The 27,837-nt window shown below is 45.6% G+C and overlaps 1 long non-coding RNA gene across 1 annotated transcript in view; it reads left to right on the top strand.

Annotated features, from left to right (window-relative positions):
- Positions 1-27,837, top strand: part of LOC147578249 (uncharacterized) — a 99,199-nt gene that overhangs the window by 64,355 nt on the left and 7,007 nt on the right. Inside the window, exons 4-5 of the long non-coding RNA XR_015254989.1 lie at positions 17,553-17,764; positions 18,815-18,935. This is a non-coding gene — a long non-coding RNA (uncharacterized LOC147578249). The remainder of the gene's footprint in view (positions 1-17,552; positions 17,765-18,814; positions 18,936-27,837) is intronic.

Genomic DNA, 27,837 nt, shown 5'->3' with positions numbered 1-27,837 from the left:
CATTTTATGGCTGAATAATATCCTGTTGTATAGATATACTGTATTTAGTTTATGTATTCACGAATTGATGGATGTTTGGATTCTTTCCACTTATTGGCTCTTATGAATAATGCTCGTATGAACATTTGTGTATGAGGTTTTGTATGGACATATGTTTTAGGTTCTTTTGGATATATAACCAAGGGGTGGAATTTCCGGGTCATATGGTAACTCTGTGTTTAAACTTCCTGAGGAACTGCTGGAATGTTTTCCAAGGCAGCTGCACTATTTTACACTCGTATCATCAATGCATGAGAGTTCCAATTTCTCCACATCCTCTCCAATACTTGTTATTGTTCATGTTCCTTTTTTTTTAAAGTTTATTTATTTGTTTTGAGAGAGAGAGAGCACTCATGTGAGCGGGGGAGGGGCAGAGAAGGAGAGGGAGAGAATCCCAAGCAGGCTCTGTGCTATCAGTGCAGAGACTGATATGGGGCTCGATCCTAGGAACCATGAGACCATGACCTGAGCTGAAACCAAGAGCCATATGCTTAACCAACTGAGTGCCCCTCATGTTCTTCCTCTTTTTTTTTTTTTTTTAGATATAGTCATCCTGATGGGATATGACATCCTAGTATGCCCTTTTGGTTTTGATTTGTATTTTCTTAATGAGTAATGATGTTGAACATCTTTTCATGTATATATTGAGTATATTTTTTTCTTTGGAGAAATGTCTATTCAGATTCTTTTCCCATTTTTAATTGGGTTATTGTTTTTTTATTGTTGAGTTGTAACAGTTCTTTAAATATTCTGGATACTAGTCTCTTATTGGATTGTCTTTTCGCCTAGTGGGGAAGGTTCGAGAATTCCCTACTAAGTATGATATTAGCAGTAGATTTGTAGTTATTCTTTTCTTTTTAAAAGATTAAAAAATTTTTTTAAGTAATCTTTATACCAAACATGGGGCTCGAGCTCACAACCCTGAGATCAAGAGTCACATGCTCCACTGACTGAGCCAGCCAGGCACCCTGTTTTTTTTTTTTAAAAATATTCTTTATCAAGTTGAGAAAATTCCCCTCTCGTCCTAGCTTACTAAGAGTTTTCATTATGAGTTGGTGTTGGATTTGTCAAATGCTTTTTCTGTATGTATTGATATGATGTGATTTGTATGAACCTATGGTGTGATCTGTATGAACCTATGATGTAATGGATTACCTTAATTGATTTTTAAATGTTGAACCATGCTTGTATACCTGAGATAAACCCCACTTGGTCGTGGTGTATATATTTTTTTACACATTGTTGGATTTGATTTGCTAATATTTTGCTGGGGATATGGTTCAAAGTTTTTAGTTTTGATGAAGTACAACTGATATATATTTTCTTTATTTTGCTTGTATGCATTTCTTTTTTTTTTTTTACTTTTTTTTTTACATTTATTTATTTTTGAGAGATGGAGAGAGACAGAGCACAAGTGGGGTAGGGGCAGAGAGAGAAGGAGACAGAGAATCCAAAGCAGGATCCAGCCTCTGAGCTGTCAGCACAGAGCCTGACGTGGGGCTAAAACTCACAAACCGTGAGATCATGACCTGAGCTGAAGTCGGATGCCTAACCGACTGAGCCACCCAGGTGCCCCTGTATGCATCTCCTTTTAAGCAAAACACACAAATCATAAAGTATTCTCATTAAGGACAACATATTCTAAAACCCTAAATCTCAGTTTCATGTTATGGCCATTTAAAGGGTGGAATTGACATGGGGGAAAGGGAGACAGTGAGGGTGACTGCTTACTTGGACTTTAGACTTCAAAGTATGGTTGAATGATAGCCACTGACCTTGAGCATTGAACACCTTAGTCCAGGACACCGGGCTGTTCAGGAACTCCTTTAATCATGAGACTTTAGTAGCTTTCCTCCAGAAGGGATGGAGACATAGCTGCCAATAGGAAGTTACTGTCTGGGCAGGGGTGTTGCCTTAGGGGTGACTAAGAGTGAGGATAAAGGGTCAGGATGAACAAGAGCCTGAGTCAGATTGAGCATCCCAGCTGGGTTCTCTGGGAACCAGACGCTGAGTGAAATTAGGAGTACAGAAGAGAATTAACATCTGCGAAAGGAAAAGGCAGGATGCAGGATTGGCTGGAAGGAGGTCTCAGCCCATCATGAGGACCTGCTAAAACCTCTGCCAGTCCCAGGGGGGCGCTCTGGGGCAGCACTGCTCGTTAGAGCAGCTCCGCGTTGGTAGAAAAGGGCTGGACCCGTGTACCACCATCTTGCTCAGCCATTGGCTGGGACCATCCCTGAAAAGAGTAACTGTGACTCAAAAGCTGAGGGGTCCCTGAAGGAACTAATTGCTGGAGGTAACGAGAACCAACACTTTTGGTGGCAGGGTAACGAGTCCTTTATTGAAAGGGCAATATAAGCAGTAAATATCCATGAATGCCATACAGACAGATCTGAGGTTCAAATCCCAGCGATGTGTGACCAGAGGCAACTACTCTGACTCAAGTTTCCTCATCTGCAAGATGGAGAAAGGGCCTTCCCTACGGGGTTGTGGGAGGATTAAGTGATGTGAGGGTGAACGTAGTGCCTAATATAGTACAGGCACTCAGTAAGGTTTCTTCCTTTCCCCTGGGTGGAAACTAGCCAAGGGAACATCTTGCTCCACGAGCCAGTTCCCACCCTGCTCTTTATAAACTTTGTTTTTTTCTCACTTTCCACTAGGGGATCAAGCCCCTATGGCAGTTTCCTGACCCTCTGGGTGTGCTGCCTCTGTGTCCCAGGGCCCAACTTGTTCCTCTCCAGCCTTTCTCAGCCTGGAAACTCAAAGACCTCCATGGTTGTTTGGCCCTCCCATGCGGGGACCACTGGATGATGTTGGTATGAGGCGGGGTAATGCTTCCTGGAATGCACCAGAAGCGAGCACATTGCACCAGCTGCCTGTGAGTGCGTTTCACTGAGGGTTCCTGTAAGCGGAAACCATCGTGTTCCTCCTTCTAAGTGCCTCGTTAAAAGCCTGAGGACAGATCCCTCCTCCATCACTTAATGTCTCCACCTGGGAGGTGAGGCAGTGCCTGAATGAGGAGAAAGGTTTGGTCTGTCCAGTTCACTATCCTTCTTTGGGGTGCTCTGTCTATTGGGATGCAGGTTTCCATGGTCCAGTTACTTTCTGTATGCCTGTAACTGGGCCCAATTTACTGGGGAGTCTCAACTCTTTGGTGTATAAACAGAGCAGTTTTATTTCTTCCAGTAACTGCCCCCGGCTACACTGTGCCAGATCTCTCTTTCCTGCTGGGGAGCAGCTCCCTTAACGACGTCTTGGTCTGGTTCCATAACTTTCCAGCCACTTTCGGTTACTACAACAGCCTCGTTCCGGTAATTAAGACTCAATCTTTTACATTTTTAAAACTTACATTACAAACTTGATTCAAAGCTCTTCTCCTCCCCTCCCCTCCAGCATTAGCTAGTGCTGGGCTCTGGCCATTTGGGGCAGCGGAGGGGAGCTGAGGACTGGCTTGAAGGCACCCCATTCACCTCCTCTTGGAGGTCTTAGCATCTCAGTTTGAGGCTGAGAGGATGGATGGGAGGAAGAGACTTCTTTGTATGACTTATGGGGATGGGGGAGGTGTCTCATGTCCTTTACCTCTTCCTGGTTCTTTCTGGTTTTGTTATGCTGGAGAGTTCGCCTGGTCCACTCCATCACTGAGGACGACCTTTCCCCCCTGATGCCACAGTCTCCCAGCTGTACCTCTCTTTGGCCTCACCAGAGCTACAGTCTTCCAGTGACTCCATTCTCTGGCTTACGCATCCAACTGTGAATTCAGCAGCAACCTGGGCAAATCTTTGGCTCCTGCCCTTGAGCTGATTTCTGTTCATCTCCACATGGAGCCACAGGGCCTGCTGGAGTGATTGTGGCCTTCAAGGGTCACACAGACCTGGGATGGGAGAGCTACCCCCCATCTTCCCGGTCATGCTGCACCGGGTCCCTTCAAGCCCTGCTGGGTGGGGTACTGCCGTGGGCCTCTTGCTTTCAGAATCTCCAGGCCTGCAAAGGGTCCAAGTCTTTGCATTCGAGTATAATTCTAGATCTCAGGTAGAGATGCCAAACAATCTGCTTTTCATTCCCACTGTGGGGGTGTGGAACAAACAGGCCGGTCAGCTGTAGTCCTAGGCTTTCGAGACAATGATCTGTGCCTGTGAGGCATCGTGGGGTTCGTACATCCTCTTTTCCTTTGCATCAGGGTGGAAAAGCACCCCATTTCTTCTCCATGGTGGGGGGAGAGGACAGGCCTGCCTTACCATCTCCCCTCCTATCAGTCCTTTTCATGCCCAGACTGGAGGGGGGCTAGGCTCTGGTTGATTCCAAGGTTTCCTGCCTCTATATGCTCTGTGTGGAGGTGGCTGCGTCCATCTGCTGGTGACTTGGTGGTAGCTCTTGGGGGGGGGGGTGACCGGCTCCTCTCCTGATCTTTAGGCCTTGGCTTCAAGTCTAAAATGGGAAAACATGGGGCGCCTGGGTGGCGCAGTCGGTTGAGCGTCCGACTTCAGCCAGGTCACGATCTCGCGGTCCGTGAGTTCGAGCCCCGCGTCGGGCTCTGGGCTGATGGCTCAGAGCCTGGAGCCTGTTTCCGATTCTGTGTCTCCCTCTCTGTCTGCCCCTACCCCGTTCATACTCTGTCTCTCTCTGTCCCAAAAATAAATAAACATTGAAAAAAAAAATTTAAAATGGGAAAACACGCAAGGATTTGCTCAGCACTATACCAGAATACCTTGTCTCTTGTCCTCTACACCATGTTGAAGTTGTTCTTCCTCCTGGAAGGATTCCTTGATTACATCCCATCAGACTGAAATTCTCCTTTACTGCACCCTACCCCCACCCCCCCCCCCCGCCCCCGCCTCAGCTCTCAAGCTCTTTGTGTGTGGTTAGTTCACACACATGAGAGCAAGTGAGGTTTAATTCATGTCTTGACCAGTTTTTATGTGTTACAAGGGTAGTTGGTGTTTATTGAACTCTTGCCACATGCCATCTACTGTCCTAAGCACGTCATCTCATCCAGTCCTCATCTTATCCGGTCCTCATGCCACAATCCAGGGAGCCAGGTGCTATTATTATGCCCATTTTACAGATGAGAACACTCAGCAGGGATAAAAGTGTTAAGTAGCTTCTCTAACATTTATAGCCACAAATGATATAAACAAGCAGTCTAAATCCCAAGCTCAGATCCTCTACCAGTATTCTGTTCTGCCTACTTGGTTTGATCCTGTGGCCCGTCTGCCCCCTCCGACTTCCTCACCCCCAGAGCCCTAAGTGAGTACTTGCAGATCAGTGTGCAGTACTTCCCATAATGATTTTGTTTGGACTAATTTTTTCCCAGGGAGACCTGAGGTCTGGGCCGCATATCCAGGATAGTCCACCTGAGCACTTCTTTCCGTCTGGAAAATGAAAATCTCTATTGTTTGTGTGGTGCATTTACTTCCATTGTCTCCTGGGTGCTTGTAACTGCTCTGAGTAGAAAGGTGTTATCATCGTTCTTTTTTTTTTAAAGTTTATTTTTATTTACTTTGAGAGAGAGAGAGAGAGAGAGAGCTTGCGTGTGCAAGTGGGGGAGGGGCAGAGAGAGAGGGAGAGAGAGAATCCCAAGCAGGTTCTGTGCTGTCAGAGCAGAGCCCGATGTGGGGCTCGAACTCACGAACTGTGAGATCATAACCTGAACTGAAATTGAGAGTTGAACACTTAACCGACTGAGCCACCCAGGCGCCCCTCACCATTCTTTTTATGGGTGAGGAAACTGAGGCACAGAGGCGAGATGCTTGTGTGAAGTTATGCAGCTTGTATGCACGGGGCCTGGGACCTGGAACCAAATCTTCTGTGTCCATTCTATCATGCCACAGGTTCATCCCCAGTGTCCTTCGCCTGGGACCCTCAAGCTCCTGTCCCTTTGTTCCCGTCTCTTCTAGCCTCCTCACACTGGCCTCACCCACATCCTCCTGCCTCTCCCAGGGCCTGGAAGTGCCTCTTGGTGTAGGGGAACTGGGTGGGCCTTGAAGCCTTTTGACCGTGACCCCCAAGCCCCTTGAGGGGCTGCTCACTGCCTTTATCGGCCCTAGTCACCGTGGACGTTATTTATTGTCAGATAAGTGTATTTCCAAATACAACAGAAAACGAACAAATAACCGCAGTGACAGAGCTGTAAAACACCCTACCGGCTCGCTCACTTGAAGAAAAGCCTGCACAACTAATTAACCCGGGCAGGCCTCCGTGGTGTTTGGAAACAAGCTTGGAATTAATAGTGCCCTTCTCAGCTGCTGGAGCCAGCCGCTAAATCTTCATTGGGCAGTAGCAAGAGAGAGACACAGAGAGTTATAGAGACAGAGAGAGGCCAAGATGGAAGTGTAGACAGAGAAACAGGGCAAGATAAACACAGTTATCCATTTGCCTCCAGACCCATATATATCATTTTAGCTAGACTTTGGATTCTAGAAAGACAGACAGATAGACAGACTGCATTTCTTCTTAAAGTGAGAGGTAAGAAGAGAAAATAGAGGCTTTGTCTAGCTCAGAGCACATCTTGTTTCTGTACCACTAAAGTCAGAGAATCAGAGGCTTCTGGGCTGGAAGGGGCTTATGAGAGGTCGTCTGATTCAGTGGCTCTAAGATTATTTTTAGCAGCAAAACGCTTTCTTGAAATGAAGTCACCTGCAGAAGTAGCGGAGCACCCCAATGGGGTTTGTGGCCTCTAGCAGCCCCTGCCCTCCTCCCCACATGGCCGGCAGCATCCCCAGGACCCTCAGGGCTCTGGAGAGCATAGCTGGAAAACTAAAGCCACGTTGGCCTCGGTGTGGTAGGGCTCTGGAGTGTCCCTTGTCACTGGATTCAGGCTTAGCCTAATTTGGGAGTCACCAGAAGGGACAGTGTGGTAAGGAGGATCCACCTGGTAAAGGAGGTGGGCTACCCAAGCGGACCTCTACTCTCTCATTCTCGAACCTGTTGGGTCCTTGAACTTCGATGTCTACTTTCCTTAGAGACCTTTGTTGGCAGGAGTTGGGGAACTGGCTTGTTGAACTTCAGTGATGGAGTCTCAGTGGGTGAACTTCATGAATCATTACCTGACCCTGACTTTGTCTCAGGGAGGCTCTGTATAGGTCCACATCAAGTTCAGGAGGGGGAACCAAGAGTATGAGAAGGATGCCTCCCTTCTCTGGAAGAATATGGATGACTGCCAGAAGGGAACTTCCTAAGAGGCCATCCAGGTATGCCTTGTCAAGATGACTGGTGATCCACAGGGGAAATTGTACTTTGTACGTTTTTTTCCCCCTCATCGAGGAAGGAGAGGTAGTGGCCTGAGGCTGCCATCCATCTGAGTGTCTCTGTGAGGATTTGTCTGTTCTTCTCTGGGGAGGTTGCCACTTGCTTCTGGAGGCCCTGTTCTCCACATTAAGAGGGGAAAACCCCCGAGGCCAGGTGGAAAGGCCGCCCTTGGAGTCAGTAGTGGGTGGGGGAAAGGATGTAGACAGTGAGACCAGGCACTGTGTTTGGAGCTTTCCCATTTCCGATGAACCCTGAGCGCCCTTGGCTCAGGCCTAGACAACAAGGGGGCACAGTAAGGAGGAGAAAACACAAATCAGGAAGTAATGCTTTTTTTGAAGGAGAAATTATAAATTGCAATTTAATCACATAATTACTTTGACACTCTCAAGCAAGCTAATTTCTTCCCTTGCCTCATTTCATCCACTCGGTGAGATGAATCTTAATGAATAATGTCCTATGAATATTTAATTTTTGATCAATTTGAATTTTCTCTGGCATACCTGCTGGAGACATAAATCAGCTCCTATTTTACCCAGCAGAGTGAATTTGATAGCGGTCTGGGTGGATCTCTGTCCATGGTCACAGAAGTGGCTTGCCTGAAGGTCTGGTTTGCCACCATCTCAGTATCATGATTTGGACATCCCTGATGCCTTCCCTAAGCTGGGTCCTCTATGCTGGCCCCACCAGCAGATGCCTGAAGCCAGTGATTCTCCAAGCAGACAAAGTGGATCCACAGATGACTTCCCACAGGTGCTCCCTCTCATATCCTTATTTTCCCGGAGACTTAAAGAGCCTCCCTCCTGATACTGACTTTATCCTTCCTGGCCCCTGGGGACAAACATTACCATTCAAGAGACAGGTATGTGGAGAGGCAACATTAAGAGAAGTATCATTCTCAGCTGTTAGGGAAGGCGTCTTTCATGAGACAATACTTGATATTTGTACAGCACTTTATGGTTCGCAAAGTGACTTCACGTACATCTTTTCATGTCTTAACACATCCCTGTGTTTTACCTCTCTTTCCTAGCTGTGAGATGAGGGAATGGGGCTGGAGAGAGCTCTTTCTTACTTTGGTCAGGAGGGTAAGTAGAAGAACTCACAGCCTGGAAGGACTCCTGAGTTGAAAACCAGGAAAATGAGTCCCAAGTGAGCTATCTATAGAAAGGAAAGTTGAGTATTTGGTACTGGGATCTGGAGGAGGAAAGAAATAGGCAAGCTGGAGGTGGGCTCAATAATGGGTCAATGACAGTGACGGTACTTTTTGAGAAAGTAATTGTTTCAAGGGGATAGATCACATGGTTAACATGTATTTTGAATGTATACCCATATCCTGAAACTTCTGTTTTCCTAAAGCTCTCCACCCAGGAAAGCAAAACATTTTAGTGCTTTAGGAAGGGCAAGAACCACCTAGAACAAAGAAGTCATTGTTCAGCTTTAAATCTCAGAGACAACTTCCTGTTTCAGAGTCCATTAGGACCAAACACTCTTGAAAGTAAGGTTTCATAGAGAAGGAAGATAAATTTTTGAATTCATTGCCCTCCCTGATCATAGAATATGATCATAGAATTTTCTTATAAACAATAGGGTAGAGCTGGTTCAGACTCTGGTGTTATGGAAGTCACTTAGGAAGCTGAAGGGGTATGGAAGAAGAAGGGAAAGATGGAGGAGGGACAAGAGAGTCAGAATCCCAGTGTCCTCATTTCCAACTCCCCTGGGCCAAAATACTGGATGTAGTCAAAACATTCCAGGGGTATGAATGAATCAAGAACATGGCATTTAATGTCTCCAGCCTTATATTCCCCTCCACATGGCACAGGAGTTAAGGTGAAGGGAGGTGGGCATTAGATGAGACTGAAGTAGTCCTTCCGTTCTCCATGGCCTGGGTCATTGGGCCGCAGAACTTGGAAGCTCTTATGTGCCCTGGTTGAGATGCCAAGAGAATTTGTAGTTGAGCGGAGGACTGGGGTTGGAATGAAGACTTCACAGAGCAGGGGACTTTGCAACTGGAGGAATAGGACCAGAACTGCGATCTTTAGTCACGGGTGTTAGTGTGTCTACCTGGATGACAAGTCAGTCAGGATCAGTTGTGGCCAAGCATAGGAGCCAGACCAGATGACAAGCCCAGTGGCAGAGGTTAGTTTGATCAGAGGTTAGTTCTCCTCTCTCATTACTACAAGATCAAGTAAATCCACCATCTACCCAGCTACCGTTAAGGAAGAGTCAGGGTGGTTGGAGGAGAAAATCTGAAAATCTGAAAGTCTGAAAATCTGAAAGTCTGAAGCCATCCAAAGGGATGTTTATGTCAGCGCCAGTAATTTCCAAGATGAACTCCTTCTTTCAACCCAAGTTTCTAGAACACAGAATTTGAGACAAAACTTATATGCCAAAGTTTTACTGCCCGCAGTCCCAGGGTAGCAAAAATAAGGGAAAAAAAGAAAGTGACATGGGGAAGGAGAGAAGGCATTGCTGAGCTAGCCACAGCTTCACAAGAAATCCCTTTTGATTGTTCAGACACATGGGCCTTCTTCCAGATGGGCCACGAGAAACCACCACACCTCAAAATAGTCTGTGGATGATTTGCATTTATTTGCTATTTTTTTTTATTAAAAAAATTTTTTAACGTTTATTTATTTTTGAGACAGAGAGAGACAGAGCATGAACAGGGGAGGGGCAGAGAGAGAGGGAGACACAGAATCTGAAACAGGCTCCAGGCTCTGAGCTGTCAGCACAGAGCCCGACGCGGGGCTCGAACCCACAGACCATGAGATCAGGACCTGAGCCGAAGTCAGACGCTTAACCGAGCAAGCCACCCAGGCGCCCCCATTTATTTGCTGTTTTTAACTCTTTCCTACCTTTAAATGGTCAACATTTCCCTCTACTGCACTATGAGGTTGTGCTCTCTGGTCCCTCTAGGAAGATTCTGAAGAAGTAGGAGATCCCATGCCTATGATGTGGCCCTTTGTGGCAGTCAAAAAATATGTCCACAAATGCTTTCATACTCTCCTCAGGAAGTAGAGCCCAATTCCTCTCCATATGAGTGAGGGCTGGTCTGGGTGACTTACTTCTAGCAAATGGAATAAAGTGAAAATAACAGTGTGTGATTTCAGAGAGTAGGTCATAACAGATATCGTGTCTTCCTTCTTGCTCTTAAATTACTTGCTTTGGGAGAAGCCAGCTTCCATGTTGTGAGTATATTCAAGTAGTCCATTGGAGAGGCCTACTTGGTGAGGATCTAAAGCCTCTTGCCAATAGTCACAAGAGTGAGCCATCCTGGAAGTGGATCTCCAATTTACAACATGAAACTGAAGTGCAGTGAAGCCTTCAGTACTGAAATTCCTGTCAACATCTTAACTGCCATTTCAGGAGAGACCATTGCTAGACCCCCCAGCTAAGCCACTCCAGGTTCTTAACCCACAAAAACTGTGAGATAATACATATTTGTTGCTGTAAGTCCCTAGTTTTGAAGTAATTTGTTACAAAGCAATAAGTAAAAACATGCCCTTTATCTGAGTCTCTGGAAGTGGTAAGAGGAATAAGAATCTTCATAGGTCTTATTGAATCAGACCTGGGCACTGGAGTTGCTGTGGCTCCTGCCATGGTAGGCACACTGGAGCATCTGCAGAAGCTCTCACTTTGGAGAAGGCTGAGAGTTAGGAGATGAGGCAGTGGTAGCTGTGGCTGGGACTATCTATTGAGCATGTGGCTGGATGAAAGAGGCAAATAGGGCCAAGCAAATCTGGGGAGACCCATGTACTGGGTCTGGTCCACTGAATTCCTGTTCCTTAGTTCAACTCTTCCCACTAGGGTGGAGTCTCCAGAAGCATAGCTAAGCATGTTACGGAGAAATAAAGAAGCCACAAATGTTTGCATATCTGCATGATAGTGTGAGTAGAATGCAGACAACTATTTTTGTTAAAATAATAAATTTCTGTTGCAAAAATATTAAAACAATATGGAAAATGCACAAAAGATAAAGCAAGCATCACCCAACAACCCATGATCCAGAGAGAACACTGTTATGTAACTTAATTTTTTATACTCACTCCTTATGTTGACATTTTCCTTTGCCAATAAATATAATTATACTTATCTTTTCATCAAACATAATGGACTAGATGTTCCATGAAACTCCTCCAGGGACAGTATGCCCCAAGTGATGGAATATATATATATTTCCTCCCCCTTTAAAAATGCATAAATGTATGGCTGAGTTGGCACAAAATAAAGGGAATGTCTTAGGGATAAAAACCAAAAAACCAAAAAACCAAAAAAAAAACAAAAAAAACCAAACCCTAAAAACCAACCCAACAAAACCAAACCCCATGAATCTAAAAGAGTGATGTATATATACAGCTAGTCATTTTCTTAGAGATTATTTGGGGTTTAATCAGTAATATGGGTCATATACAAGATAAATGGGAGATAGAGCTCAGAGCCCAAGCAGGCTGGATTCTTACACAAAACTGGGATCCCAGAGGGTGAAAATCCCAGTAGGTGAACTACAAAAAACACATTCCACTGAAGAAGATAGTTGATGAAGAAACTTGCTTGTCATCCTTGACTTTAATGGAAAGGAAGAAAAAACATAAAGATAAATGTTTTCTTGGAGAAACCCAAATTCATCCAAAACCCCAGGCTGAAAATTTGAAGTGTTCTGGATTGGTGAGATACCCAGGGCTTGGAAAGAACATATTTAAAAAAAACTTGGCCTCCAAGAATTCCACAGACAAAGTTCCAAGGGACATGGGCTTCATAATCAACATTCAACAAACACATGAGGAAATGAACTACCATGAAAGAGATTCAATATAAATAACAAATGCTTCGGAGACTATAATGACCTGTACTTACTCAATATGGAATATGAAATAAATATGTTTAATTTTTTTACAAAATAAGACAGTATTGGAACAAAAGGCTATCAGAATAACCTAATCAGATGTAAAAGAGAAACAAATACTTCTAGAAAATAAAAATATCTAATCATTAAAATGAGCAACTGGATGGATGTGATAATAAATTAGACACAGCTGAAGAAAGACTTAGTGGTCTGGAAGTATTGCTGAAGAATGATCTAGAATACAATAGAAAGACAAAGAGATGAAAGAGATAGGAGATATAAAGGACAGAGTGAGGAGATACAACCTACATATAATTGAACTCCCAAAGAATGGCAGAGAGAATGGAAATAATGACTGAAAAGTTTCCAGTCTTGATGAGAGACTCTAGTCCCCATTTTCGACAAGCCTAGTGAATCCAAAACTGGATAAAGGAAACGAAGCCCGCATTTTGTAGAAAAATAGAAGAACACTGAAGACAAAGAGAGGATCCTAAAAATAGAGAGAAAAGATAGATTACTTACAAAGCAATGAGCATTTGGCCCACAGCTTATATTTCAACACATCCACAGAAGTCAGAAGACTATGGAATAATAGCTTTGAAGTGCTAAGTGAAAATATTATGTAGAATTCTACTTTCATTAAAATGATCTCTTAAACATGAAGGCAAAATAAAGACAATTAAAAAATGTTTTAAAAATAAGTGATACAATTGACTCCCAAGACACACTTACTAAAGGAACTAAGATATATACCAGGAAGAAGAAAAACACTCCCTAGATGTTTGAAGTACAAGAATGAAAGGTGACAAAAGAAAATGGTAAGTATAAATAAATATTGATTATATATAATAATCATCATCATCTAACTTGTGGGGTGAAAAATCAAGTTAGATCTAAAATCATGGACAAATTGACCACATTTAGATAGAGATCAAAAATAGGAAAAATGAGGGGCGCCTGGGTGGCTCAGTCGGTTAAGTGTCTGACTTTGGCTCAGGTCGTGATCTTGAGGTTTGTGAGTTCAAGCCCCATGTCTGGCTCTGTGCTGACTGCTCAGAGCCTGGAGCCTGCTTTGGATTCTGTGTCTCCCTCTCTCTCTGTCCCTCCCCCTGCTTGCACTCTGTCTCTGTCTGACTCAAAAATAAACGTTAGGAAATATAGGAAAAATGAAAAATTTTCTTTCTTTTTTCTTTTGAGATACATAGATGTGTGGTAAAATTATGAAGGAAAGGAAAAGAATGATTAGTACAAAATTTGGGGTAGTGGGATCGGATAGGGCATGCAGGAGATTCTGAAGTTGTAGTGAATATCCTATTTTTTTGTGGGGAGCAGTTAAGAATACTATGTATATTTATTTCAACAGACTGTTTTTTTAGTATTGTCGACACACAGTGTTACATTAGTTTCAGGTGTACAGCATGAATATTCCATTTCTTAAGATAGGTGTTGGATATTCGGCTGTGTTTTTTTTTTTTTTATTATGGGCAGTTCTCTAAAATGTTAAATATATGTTAAACGTTAAATTATACATAGCTTTTGGCATAATTATAAGTGATGTTGTGATGACCATTGGCCTAACGTATCTCTTTTAATACACCTTAAGTAAATTTCTGGAAAGAAGATTTTTGAGGAAAAGGGTGAGTACAGTGAGTTTTCCTTGTAACTTATTGCCAATTTCTCCTCCTGTCCCCCATGCAAAAAGTTGCACCAATTTATACTTCTACCAGCAGTGTATAAAAGGGTCCATTTCCCCACACCCTAGAGTCACTGCTTTATGTGTATTTTTTCTAAAATGTACTCTTTTTTAAAACTTTATTTATTTATTTTGAGAGAGAGACAGAGAGCAAGCAGGGGAGAGCAGAGAGAGAGAGAGGGAAAGAGAGAATCCCAAGCAGTCTCCAAGCTATCAGCATAGAACCTGATGTGGGGCTCGATCCCTTGAGCTGTGAGATCACGACCTGAGCTGAAATCAAGAGTTGGATGCTTAATCTGAGCCACCCTAAAATGTACTCTTATCATATATGATATCATATATATCATACACTCTTATCATATATCAGCATGGGGAGCTGGGTTTATTTAACAAGATTGCAATGGGATGAACCATTTATGAAGTGGGTGGTAAACTTAATCCCATTTTACAGATAACGCATGTGAGAATCACTGGGGCTGAGAGAGACTCTTCCAGGTTCATACTGTGACCCCGTCTCTCAACTGCATGCTCAATTCAGTCATCTTTTTATTATGGCCCGCTGCCGGCAAAACTCCATTGAACCTTTGTGTTGGAAAAGTCTGATGCTTCGCATGAAAGTATTTCCTAGTCCAGTCAAGCCAGAAAAGAAGGCAGGAAGAATGTATGCTTTGTGGGGTGCTGGTGGAGATGATGGAGTAGGGGTGGAGGAGAGAAGTTTTCAGCATTTCTATCCCCAAATCTGAAGAACACTCCTTTCCTTGGTCTTTGTTGCTCAAGCCCCTGATTAGAAGCTTTGTAGACAGAGGGCTGGAGCCCTATTTAATCAGCCCAGCGTCTGGCACATGGAAAGTGCTCACTAAATACTTGTTGGCTCCTGGATAAACTCTGGTTGATATTTTTGTCACAAAATGTGGAGGGAGACCTGTCCCTTTGGCTCAGCCAGCTTTCTTTCTCTGCATGAAGTGAGTCTGAGCCAGGGCAGGAGAAGGGACAAGTTGACCTTCTAAGGTCCCTTCCTGCTGAAAAGACAAGGATTGTCAGTAGGCAGGGCTGCAGTGAGCAGCCCCCACTGCCCCTTCCTCCAAGGTGCATTGGCTCTAAGTGATTAGCAGGGAGATTGGCAGGCAGTAGTGGCAATGGGAGTTTAATGTTCTGGAAACCCAGTCTTTTTCCTTTTCTCCGAGGTTTTCCCTGGTGACACAGGGAAAGGTCTTGCAGCTTAACGGGCAGACAGGGATGGGGCCCGGGAGTTTTGCCATCAGAGAGTGGAATTTATCACTGTGACACCGCAAGCCCAAGCACGGCTGCATTTGTTGGGGAGGTTGGGGGCGGGTTGGGGGAGGGAACAGGTGTCCTGCCCTGGGGGTATTGTCCCTGTTAAATCACCGAGACCCTGCCATGACCCTGAGATTTGACCAGCTGTCCATCCCGTGGGCCCACTCAGCCCAAGGCAGGCCCGGATACCTTTGGCTCATGGCCTCTGGCTGTAGCAAATGGAATCACTTGGTCCTGCTGCTCTAAGCTGGTAGCTAACATCCTCTGGTGGGTCCTGTGTCCTTGTGCCTGGCTGTGATTGCAAGAGCTGACAGACCTGTGTCAATGTCCTGCTTCAGTTCTCTACGAGCTGTTTCATATCAAGGAAGCTTCTCTTCCTCTGAGCGTCCATGGCCCTCTGAAAATAGGAACAGCAATAACTACCCTTAAAAATAAAACGAAATGAAGTGGTGTATGCATCTGGCTAGCACCTACAGAGACGGGAGAGCAGAGTGGTAGAGATCACACCACTGGAACCAGATTTCCTGAGGTCAAACCTGACTCTGGCAACTTCTAGCTCTAGGAACTTGAGCAAGCACCTTAGCCTCTCTATACCTCGCTCTCCTCCCCTGTAAGATGGGGATAATAATAACAGACAGCTTAGGGGATCATGGTGATGATTAAATGAGTCATAAAATGTGAAGTTACCTCTGGCACATAGCGGCTACTGTACAAGATGTTCATTGGGATCAAGTACCTCCTCCCTCCCCCACTCCTTCCTTGCCTCCCTTCCCTCCTGCCCCTATATTGTTTGCGAGGCTATAAGATCTGATTTGGGAATTGGTTTCCTGATTTGTAACCAGTGCTTGTTGGAGTCATCCTTCTTGTCTGGGGCCCAGCCCTAACTCAGTCTCACCATGGCCTTCCACTCAGGATTGGAGGCTGTCCCCAGGAACCCTGCCTAGATGGATGCTTCCAGAACCCCACCAACATCTTTATGATTCTAATCACGGTCTTTGCCCAAAGACCTCTGCTGCCTTCCCACACCTCCCCAGAGACCCAGTGCTGCCATCTCAGCCTCATGCCTTCCTGTTTCCTTTCATTCTTTCCTAGCCAGTGCTGTCCCACTCCCAGCAGGTCCCAAGGCTAAGTCCATCCAAGGGACAATGGGGTCTCCCTGGGTTGGCTTTCATCTCTGGTGGCCCGGGGTGGTCAAGGGCCAAGAACTTCCTGGTTTTCAGTCCATAGTTTCATCCAGATACTTCTCCTTGCTAAGTATAGGCATCCTTTCAGGGGACCTCGTGTTTTTGCCAGGCAGCCCACCCCACTGCTGAATAGCTCTAATGAACAACCACAACAGCAGCAAATAATAATGATAACAATAATAGCAGCTGTTATTTATTGAGTGCTTCCTATACGTCAGGTTGCTATACATGTATCATCCCTAAGTTTTACAGAAATCCTGGAGATCAGGCTTTATTATCTCTATTTTACAGATGTGGAAAATGAGGCCTAGAGAGGATAAGTGATTTGCGTAAGAGGTACAGCTGGGAGGTAAACTTAGTTTGCTTACATTCAAGCTCAGTGCTCTGCCTTCTGCACCGAACTGCCGTGATGGGCTGGATCTGCCTATCTGTCTCTTTCATCTCTGGGGATGCAATGCACAATCTGTCTTTCCTCTTGCACATGTTTGCCTTTAATATATTTGAGAAAGCTGGGGCACCTGGGTGGTTAACTGTCCAACTTCGGCTCAGGTCATGATCTCATGGTTTATGGGTTTGAGCCCCGTGTCGGGCTCTGTGCTGACAGCTCAGAGCCTGGAGCCTGCTTTGGATTCTGTCTCTCTCTCTCTCTCTCTCTATCTGCCCCCCCCCCACTCTGTCTCTCTCTCTCTCTCTCAAAAATAAGTAAACATTAAGAAAATTTAAAAATATACATATTTGAGAAAGCTGTCATTTCATTTCTCAGTTTTGTCTTCTTTGGGCTAAATATTCTCAATATTCTCAATCTCTCAATATTGTTAAATCATATGACATTGTTTCTGGGCATCTCAACATCTTGGCCTCCCTCTTCTGCACATGCTTGCTGGGTAATGTTGTCATGATGTGTTATATTCTGTGTCGCAGGCTCAGAGCTTTAGGCATTATGAATCTCTCTTGGCAGTGTATTACCATGGTTTAACAGCACAGGCTTTGCAGTGAGGCAGATCTGGGTTCAAATACTGGCTGTGTCCAATGTACCAGTGATGTGATTGTGGCAGATTACAGTTTCCAAAGGTGGTTGCCACAATATATCCCATCCACGTGTTCTTCCTGCAGTGCAACGACACTCTTTCCATTGAGTGGTGGGGTCTATGTTCTTTCCTCTTGAAACTGGACAGAGCTTTGTGACTGTCATGACCAATACAAGATGGCAGAAGTGATGCTGTGTGACTTCAGAGGCTAGGTCCTAAAAACTCATCTTGCTGTCTTTGGATTTCAGTCATATTCTCTAACTGAAGAAGCCCAAACTGACCCGAGTGGAGAAACCATATGGAGAGACTGCATGCAGGTGTTTTGGCTGATGGCCCAGTCCAAGCCTATAGCCAGCGTCGACCACTGGACACGTGCGTGTCAGGAAGAAGTCGTTGAGACAACTTTATCCCTAGCCACCATCTGACTGCAGCCTCATGAACAACCTCAAACATTACCCAGGTGAGCCTAGCTTAGATCTTAAGCTTCCCTCCATCTCCCTGAGCCTTAGTTTCTTTACCTGTGAAATGGGGACTATGAAAGTTACCTTAAAGGATTATTATGAAAATTGAAAGACAATGGATATAAAATATTTAGCACGCGCTTGCCGCATAATAATTGTGCAACAAATAATCACGATTAAAGGCATCATGGGTGAGGTAGGAAGGGGACCTGACTGAGACCTTAGAACCGGGTAGAGAGAGAAGACTGGGGAACTGAGCTTGAGGTGGGGCAACCTCTAGGGAAGAAGGGAGTCAAGCCATACGTTCCAAACGAGCAGTGAGTTGTGACAAGACATAGGGAGAGTGCGCAGTGTGGGGACCAGCCCAGTGTGGGAGGCTTCCCTCCTGGGTCTGTGGCATTAAGGCTGAGGTCGAGAGGCAAGGCTGTGGTCCCACCTGGAGTTGGTTGCTGGGAGGATGTGGGCAGGATGCAGAAAACTTACGCTGAATGATTAAGCAGGGTTGGGGATTGCCCCACAGCAAACTTCACAGGCAACAGGGGTTTATAGGAGCATCTCAGATATTTGAGGTCACAGCTGGTGAAGTCAATGGAGTGACAAGGTGAGGTGCCAGGGAGGATGCGTAAGTTAAATTCACGTGCATGGTGTTTTTGCAGCTCGGCCCCCCTGCTTCCGATGGCAAAGACCTCACGGGCTGAAAGGCATAGCCTGCTGGAGCAAGTGTTTGAAAGATTCAGGCAGCTCAAACTCTTCAATCTTAAAAAGCAAAACTAATCCCCACCCCCCCCAAATCCCACCACCACAAAACCCCATACATCACCCCACAAAAAATACATATGTGCATTGTAGAATAATTCCATGACGTAAGAAGCAAAAAGAACAAAAGAAAAATCACCCATGTTCCTACAGCCCAGAGAAAACCTCTGTTAACATACTGATGTACTCGTAACCTTCCAGGCAGTGTACAAGAATAGAGTCATACCGTGCATTCTGTTTGGTAACCTGCTTTTATCACCTAATGATGTGCCCTGGACATCTTTCCATGTTAGGAAAGACGCATCTGCAGTTCTGAGCTCTTCAAACTGGGGATGTGTAGCAGTGTGCTAGGGTTTCTACAAAGCTGCAGGAAAACCACGGTTCATCACTCTGGAGCATCAATTTTACTCAGTGGTAAGTCACTTAAAATATTATTTTTACATTAAAACAAACCCAGATATAGTATGGAAGAGAGTACAAAATTTGCATGAATGTTTAGAAGTTATGAGACTTCAAAGAATTATCCAGCTTGCCTCAGTCTTCTGTAGCAGTTTTTAGGGTAGACAGCATTAACATGTGGGGATCAGTTGAATAAGCTGAGGAAGAGGAGGGGGGAAAGAAATGTGACAATTCAGGGGCAATAGGGCACCCAAGGCCCTATCTTGAGGCACGAAGTCCCTTGTCTGATAGGCAGTGACATGATCTTAAAGAGTAACGCGGGTACCTTGATGTAATGGCTTTGCCTTTACAGCCTGGGCCCGGGTGAGTGGCTTAATTCCAAGCTATGTGACCCCTGACCTCTCCCCCACCCCCTGACCTGATGGCACAGAACAGTTGAAGGCTGGGGTACATCAGGGCAGGGACAATGTGGCTGTATGTGACGCGGTACCGAGAACTAACCCAGTAACTTCAGATGTGGTCTGAACTGTGCCCCGTTCTGCTATTTCTGTCCCAGCTTTGCTATTAACAAATTAATGTGACGATAGACAATGTACTTAACCTCTCTCTGTTTCAGTTTTGTCATCTATAAACTAGTGATAAATGTAGCAGTTCATAGTGTTGTTGAGGGCATTAAAGGAGTAAAGAACAATACTTAGACTATCACTTGGGATGTAGTTAAGTGTTCAGTATATGTTAATTATTATTATTATGTAACCTATGATTGCATAAGCTTCTCATGGTAAACGTGTCCCACTCTGCTTTCAAACTGAGCTTGTGACTAATTAAAACTCTCGGGTCTTTTTCATTGGAATTGTTATCAAGCTTGTATTCTCTGTGCCGTTATTAGTTTTTAATTGCACGGCTTATTAATGTTCATTTTCTTGATTTTGGTCTATTGTTGTAGCCTGTGGTCATTATCCAGCAACTAAGTCTTCTTTCCAAAGTGAATTGGGTTTCAGTTTCTGATGACATTTATACTTTTATCATCCCCATTTCACAGATGACAAAACCGAGGGAAGGGAATTATTACTTACCGGGTGTGTTCTTTGTGCCAAACATTGGGATAGGTACTTTGCATAGGGCATCTCAGTTAATCCCCAGAACACTCTACAGAAGTGGGATTTATTATTTATTTTACAGATGCAGAAACTGCAGCTTAGAATGGTTAAGCATATTGCCCAAGGTTACTCAGCTAGTTCAGGTTTTTCCCCTGGTTCGTCAGTGTTTTGGGTTCTCTGTAAACTTGACATGTTTCTATTTAAGCTGTTGAAGTAGATGTTTTATAGGACAAAGCCAAGGACAGAGACAAATCACTGGAGAAGTCCTTCTAGGTAGATCTATAACTCTCGAGTCAATTCCTGAATCAATGCTCTTTGTACAGGATCATTCAATCATTGCAATTGGAATCAGTTGCTGCTATTGGAAACTGAGGTCTAGAGCTTCTTCTTAAGAAGTCATAAGGAAACCTCTTTCCATCGCATCTTTAAGGGAAGGAACCCCCCCCCCCCCCCCCGCCACTGGCCTTGTCCTGGTAATTTCCTTATCCTCTCTTAGCTGGACTCTGGTTGCTTGTAGAGTCACATGTCCCCAGCCAATCCCAGAAAATGTTCCTTTTCAAGCTCAGTGTGAGAAGTTTTACAGAGCATCCTGGAAACCGTATCTGCCTGTGTTTACTCTTGCTGATGATTAAAGCTGACAGCTGGAACACCAGGAGTCCAGACCGTAGGCACAGGACTGCTGACGGCAGGGCAGAGAATCGATAGCAGTGATGGGACCTAAAGAAACCCAGCCCCTCCTTCCCTACTTTCATGGTGTAGACATGATAGAAGAACAGATAGGTCAAGAAAAGAGACAGAAGAACAGTTAGGCCAATTTCTCCAGGCATGGACTCTGCTCCATTTTGGGTGGAAAGAAGGAGTGGTGTCATGGCGGCTGTGCCCGTGGGTTCCAGGACTGTGCCTGGGGGGCACATGAAGGCCTGGGAGCTGCAGCATGAATTGCACTTATCTCTATGCAACAGTGATGAAGAAATAGTGATGGCCCAAGCCCTGGACATCCTGACGAGCCCTCCGGTCCACAGTGATTATTAAAAGTAGCATCCTGTATTTTATCGGGCAACCCTAGGAGCTCTCTGGAATGCTGTTTCCTCGAGAAGAATGAGAGAAAGGGAGTCGGCAGAGGGTACACCTGATCCCTGCCCATGGAATGAGGATCCTAGCCGGAGTGGTCCCCAAACTCTCTTCTTCCCATCTCTGTGGCTACACAGTGGCAGGCGTAGTGCAGCGGAATGTTTGAACCTGGAATAACCTTGATCTTCGACCTCCTCCATTTGACCCTTCTGGAGGCGGGACGAGTACAGTAGCAGCCCTGTGTCTTCTCTTTCTGTCCTTCACACAGCTGCTCAAAACCCTCCCAGGTCTTCCACTCCATGTAGAAGAAAATCCAGAGGGCTTGCAGGACCCTAGGGTCCTGCGTGTGTGGCCTCTGCCCCCTCCAGCCTCACCACCCACAGCAGTCTCCATGCTGCGCTGTGAACATGGCAAGCATGTTCCTGCCTCGGGGCCTTCACACTTTCTGTTCCCTCTCTCTCATGGTCACCAGATTTAGCAACTGAGAATACAGTGTGCCCAGCTAACATTGAATTTCAGATAAGCAATGAATCATTTTTAGTACAAGTATGCCCTGTGCAATATTTGTTTATTTGAATTTCTTTTCTTTGTTAAAATTTATTTTATTTATTTTGAGAGAGAGAGAGGGAAAGAGAGAGTGCAGAGGAGGGGTGGAGAGAGAGAATCCCCAGCAGGCTCTATGCTATCACCGTACCATTAACCCATGAACCATCAGATCATGATCTGAGCCGAAAGCAAGAGTCAGATGCCTAACGGACTGAGCCACCCAGGTGACCCTATCTGAATTTCAAAAGTAGCATCCTGTACTTTATCGGGCATCTTGTATTTTATCAGGCAACCCTAGGAGCTCTCTGGAATGCTGTTCCCTCAGATATTCACCTCCTTCAGGCCTGCTCACTTCACCAGAGGCCTTGCCTTTCTGTCCCGTGTACAATAGCAGCCCCATCAATCTCCTCTTATTTCCTGCTTCATCTCCCTTAGAGCTCTGCCCACTTCCTGATGTGATATTGTTTATGTATTCATTTGTTTATTGACTCTGTCTCTCCCAGGCACGTGTGGGCTCCACCAAGGCAGGGATTTCGTTCTTCAGTGTAGTATCTTCAGTCTCTTGGCTCAATAAGCATTAGCTGGGGCTCAATAAGCATTAGCTGAGTATCCAATAACCTCTTACCGTGGCTCACTCTTTGCAACATGGCCCTGTGCACCTCTCTTGTCTCATTTCAGGCCACTGCCCTCCCCATGGGCCACTGTCCATGCTGGCCTTCCCTTTGGTCCTCAGACTTGCCCAGTCCATTCCTGCTTTAGGCTTTGGGACTTGCTGCTGGGCCGAAGCCTTCTCTGTCATCTGTGTGACTGTCCCCTCTCCTCTTAGGACTCAGGGAGGGCTTCCCTGACCTCTGCATCCAAAGTAGCCCTCTGACTCTACACTTTCACTCCCACGATGGTGGTTTTATTTCCTTTAAAACTGTTACTGCTCTAGGAAATTGTGTTGAATGATTGGTTGGCTTTTGTCTTGCGTCTCCAGCACACAAGAATGTCAGTTCTGTGGAGACATCAGCCGTGTGTGACTTATGTCCCCAGCACCTAGCCCCATGCCTGGTATATGATACGAACAATAAATATATGTTGACTGAGTGAGGGAGTGCCTTTGGGGTGGGCGATACACCCCACCTTGCAGGCACGCGTTGGGGACTGCGGTGAGGGGGAGGGGGAGCCCAGGAACCAGCCCGGAGAGGGTCTCCACCAGGAGGGTACTTCCCACTGCCATGGCCCCTTGTGCTTGATTAGCCCAACTGTTTGGGGGTGAGGAAGTCTAGAAAGGTAGCTCCCTGCTTCTTTCGGCCTTTGTGGCAATTAGGAGAGACCAGGTCTTTCCCACTGGAATGTATCCTTCAGGCCCAGAGAGGAGAGTGCCTCCTCCATGCTGCTTCCTTTCTACTTTGCCACTTTCTGCAAATGGTGACAAGGCCCAAAGGGACCTTGGAGGCTGCTGTGGAAGCTGGCTGCCTCGGTCCCTGAACGGTGGCGGAAGACCTGAACATCCTCCCTGGGCTGTCACATGAGAAGGAAGCCAGCTTCCTGTGTTTTCAATCACTGAACTTTGGGGGTTGTTACAGAAGTGTAGCCTAGCTAATTAATACATGGCTGTATCCACTGTGTCTACTGTATGGAAAGTACTTGGTACATCTATTGTTGTTGAGCTCCCTGGTGAGGGAGATGTTTGTTCCCATAAATGGAACTTAATTGTATTAACTAACTAAGCAGAGCCAGCTGTTTTTCCTTATTTGTGTAGATAGTGCTCATGTCCACAAGGTCATCAAACTCCCTCTCTTTGGGATTAGCAGGGGACAGGCATGTGAAGCATTGTCCTTTGAGGCACAAGCAAAAAAGAATGTGTGAGGGTCCCTACAGTTCATGAAAAGGCAGCTGCAATGGACTCTCGCTCTATCTGCGTTGCCCAGAAGTCACCCCGGGAGACAGATGCCACGGTGTGGTTGGCTGCACCTATAAAAGATCCCTGTGTTGAAGTTCCAGGGACTCTTGATGGAAATTCTCAGCAAGTTCGTGCTAGATCTTCTGGGATGAACTGTCTGCTTTTTTGGCGGGTGGCTCCACTCTCAGACTGGTTTCCTGATTCCTTTGTGTTGAATGACCCTCAGAATTTCTATGGCCTGGGGCTTGGCTGCACACTCTTAACTCAGGTTCCTTTAAGAATTTTTGCCTAAGGCTTGACAATTTTCTTCATGCAAGGTCTTCATCTCCCTTTACAATGGACCTTGACCTTGCTTTCACTAATGTAGGCATGGACAAATCCTTCTCTCCGTGGTTCAACCAACAGACGTTTTTGTTTTTGTTTTTTGAAGAAATTTACTTTGACATTAAGGAAACAAGTAAATTTAAGAACACAGACTGTAACAAGTGTAGAGAGTATTGATTTACTGGTGGGCACAACTTATAGTGTCCCAATTCATGGATGAATCACCTGACATGTATTTATTGGGCTCCTATGAGGCATTGCACTGAGCACAGAGTGTTTAAAATGAGAAGTGTGCAGTCTTTGGCCTCAAAGAGACCCTGGTATCTACAGAAAACAAATGTTTTACAATATAATGTGATAAATGCAATAATGGAGGCACAGAGCAGGGGGCATTTTCAACACAGTTAAGGAGGCCCCAAATTCCTTCCTCTACTAGGTGCTATCTAAAGAGACCTGTCCCTAAATCTTTTTCAGTTTTGGGGCACCACATTTTCTTGTTTCCTCCTTTGCCACTCATTGTAGGGAGAAACAATTACAGAAGGAATTATGTTCTCTTGTACCAAAGGCAGCCTTACACACTGGATTTTAGGGATAGTCCTATATTTATGTATTATCCTTTTAAATAAATATAATTCAGTAAATGCATAACTTCATGTGACTTAATCTGCATACCTTTATAGGGCTTTGCATATAAACAAATGTAATAAATCAGAAAAAAATTCCTTGAGTAGACTATAGCTCCCTTTCCGATTTGGAAAATATGGCTGCTTCTTTAAGTGAACAACAGGTGGAAAGCGGCCGCTGCCCTGGGTTTCTGTCATTTCTGAAGAATCTCTGCCCCAAGCTAGAACTAGCAGCTTCCGAGGTGCTGGCCTTCATGTCCCCTGGGAGGAGCACCAGGCCCCCTGATTTGCCGGCATTCTTCCTACAGGAGAAGGAAGGAACTCTGGTCAACTCCAGCAGGCATGTCTCCCTGCAGAGAACCTCACTGAAAACATCAGTCTTTGCTCTCTTGATCCAATTCTGGGCTGAGGGAAAGAACAGGGAGAAAGAGAAATGAAGGGCCCTGGGCATGGGGGACGGAGGGGAGGTGAAGGCAGGGTGACATTGCAGACAAGGTGCTTGCTGCCCCCATGTTTTTCTGTGTAAGTCCCCAGTGGGTTTGTGAAGGTCACAGAGCACAAAGAGACGGTGTTCTCTTCTGTGTTGGCATCTGGCATTATCTGTCCCTGATTCTACTGTTTGTTCTGTCTTCTAGTGACTTCCTGGAAGAAACTAGAGATGACTTGGGGGCAGGGATGATAGGGGCTCCCCAGAGTCAGGGGAAATCTCTTTATTCCTTAGGTTGGGGTGCTGAAGTAGGATCCCCTAGGAATGGATTCTCAAAATTAGCTCTCAGCTCCATGTGTGAGGATGGGAAGGAAAAAGAATTGGTGTTGTTATCCATTTCCTTTTATTTATTTATTTATTTATTTATTTATTTTTAAGTTTATTTATCGGGGCCCCTGGATGACTCAGTCGGTTGAGTGTCCGACTTCGGCTCAGGTCATGATCTCGTGTTCGTGGGTTCCGGCCCCACATTGGGCTCTGTGCTGACAGCTCAGAGCCTGGAGCTTGCTTAGGATTCTGTGTCTTCCTCTCTCTCTGCCCCTCCCCTGCTTGCCCTCTGTCTCTCAAAAAAAAAAAAAAAAAAAGTTTACAAGAAGTTTATTTACTTATTTTGAAAGAGAGAAAGCACGAGTAGGGGAGGGGCAGAGAGAGAGAGGAGAGAACGACAATCCCAAACAGGCTCCGCACTGGCAGCGTGGGGCCAGAGGAGGGGCTTGAACTCATGAACCGTGAGGTCATGACCTGAGCTGAAGTTGGACACTTAACTGACTGAGCCACCCAGGCGCCCCTCCACTTCCATTCATTTTAGAAAAGACTCTGATAGAGACACTGGAAAGGCCCTGCGGCGCCCCTTCCCAGGGCACCCCTCCCCATCTACTGACTCAGGTAGAAATACCTGGGTTTAGAGCGCAGGATCTGGGCTTGCATTTTAGTCCTGCTGCTTAACAGCGGAGAGGCTGAACTTTTTCAGAGATTTGCTTTCCTCATTGGCAAAACGATGAGTGCGGTGAGATAATGTTTAATGGCCTCTGAATAGCAAAGTGTTGTGTAAGCAATGTCTCGTTGCACTCTAGGTAAGTAACAGTCTTGAGGACATGGGAACCCTGCCCTTTGGTCAGAGGGTGTGGGGAGATCTTCTGCAACAGAATACCTTACTGAGCCCCAGAATCTGAGATCCCAGATCTCCGAGAATCCTTTATGGAATTCTCCCTCTCTTCTATGGGGGACTTGCCCAAACATCTCATTTCCCTGTTCATGTCTGTGCACGTGCTCCTTTCTGACCTCGGTGCCTCATCCGCCTTGTCTGCTAAGATATTCCTGACTCATGGCTCAGCACGAACATTGCTTGCTCTCTGTGACTGGCTCTGAGAGCCTGAGAAAATCAATCTCTCGCTCCTCTGTGTTCCTGTAGCACTTTGTAGAGACCTCTGCTGTTGTCTGATCAAGTCTGGTTACGGTGGTTTCCTGCATTCCTGTCTTTCTCATTAGGCTGTGAGCTCTTTCAAGTCAAGGGCCATGTTTCCTGAGTCAGGGCCAAAAATGTAAACGTGCTTATTAAATGCCTTCATTGTCCCGGCTGAGTTTGAAAGGGCTCAAAGACGAGGGCTTGATCTGACGCTGGTGGTGTGCAAGGAGAAGGGCTTGGTTGGGAGTTAGTGGGAAAGAGTCATGTAGTAATACCTCTCTGGCTTTCAAATACCTGGAGGTAAGGAGAAAAGGAGGTGGCATGGGCAGCACCTGGGTTATACTTAAGACTCTGGAGCTTGCTCAGCAACATGTATCCACAGGAGGGAGATGAAGGATGGACTGGAGCTGGAAGATTTGAGTTCGGATCCTGCTCTGTCCATTTACTGACCATGGTATTGGTCATGTCAACCATTCTGAGCCTTAGTGTCTGCTGTGCGGAAAAACACTACCTGTCTCGTGGTTTTATAGCAAAGACGGTGTGCTGTTTACCAAGTCCTGTCTCCTTTCCTCCCCTGAAGTATATGGACCATGTTGACTGAGATCTGGCCCTGAGTGAGGGTGGAACCCTGCCGACGTGCAGGCTGGGCCCATAGAAACCTCCTACAGGATCTCGCATACTCTCTCTTTCCTTGTCTCAGCTCTAGAACCGGAGGACTTGGAGGCTCTAGGGGAGGACAGTGCCATAGAATGAAAGGAGGCTGGTTCCCCAGTGTCTATGCAAGATGGAGTTTCCCCTCCTTTCTGCCCCTGCATGCAACTGTAGTGAGAACAAGAAATACTTTTATGATGTTAAAGCCACTGAAATTTTGGATCATTCATTATAGCAGTTAGCGTGCTTTTTGACAGGGTGTAAATGGATAAAAGTTCTGCAGAAACTTCGAAGTGTTATACTAATGTTACTGGCTATTATCATGGCTTTTATTCTAGAAAACCCTTTGAATGCACAGCTATGTATTTCCCCCCAGACTTTATATAGCCCTGCCTCTTCTTGAGGATGGAGAGGGGCCCAGGGGGAGACCCTTAGAAAGTATCCAGTGGTCTGACTGCATGGAGGTGTGCATGCCTGGTATCAGGGGTGGAATTCCGTGCAGAGAGGGAAGTCCTGATTGACTACCATGCTCAGAGGAGCAAGCCCATCTCTAAACAGGCTCTGGGAGGAAGTAGCCAACACAGGGGGACATGATGTGAACCAGCTGTCTCGGCATCAGCTGCTTGAGGGCTGAGCACTCCAGGGCTAAAAAAGGGAGGTGAAATTGAATCCATTGTCAACAGGCTCCTGGGGACCTTGTTGACCACATGAGCCACCTAGAACCCTGTTCCTTTCATATATGGCTGCTCTCAGAGGCTGATCTTGCTTGACTCTTAACCATGGTCTTCTGACCTGGCCCAGCAGGTGCCTGATAGAAGACAT

The sequence above is a fragment of the Puma concolor genome, chromosome C1 (genome assembly GCF_028749965.1).
Source record: "Puma concolor isolate L17-30 chromosome C1, mPumCon1.1.hap2, whole genome shotgun sequence".
Classification (NCBI taxonomy): Eukaryota; Metazoa; Chordata; class Mammalia; order Carnivora; family Felidae; genus Puma; species Puma concolor.
The sequence above is the reverse complement of the archived record's forward strand: the minus strand, read 5'-3'. Positions and strand labels throughout refer to the sequence as shown.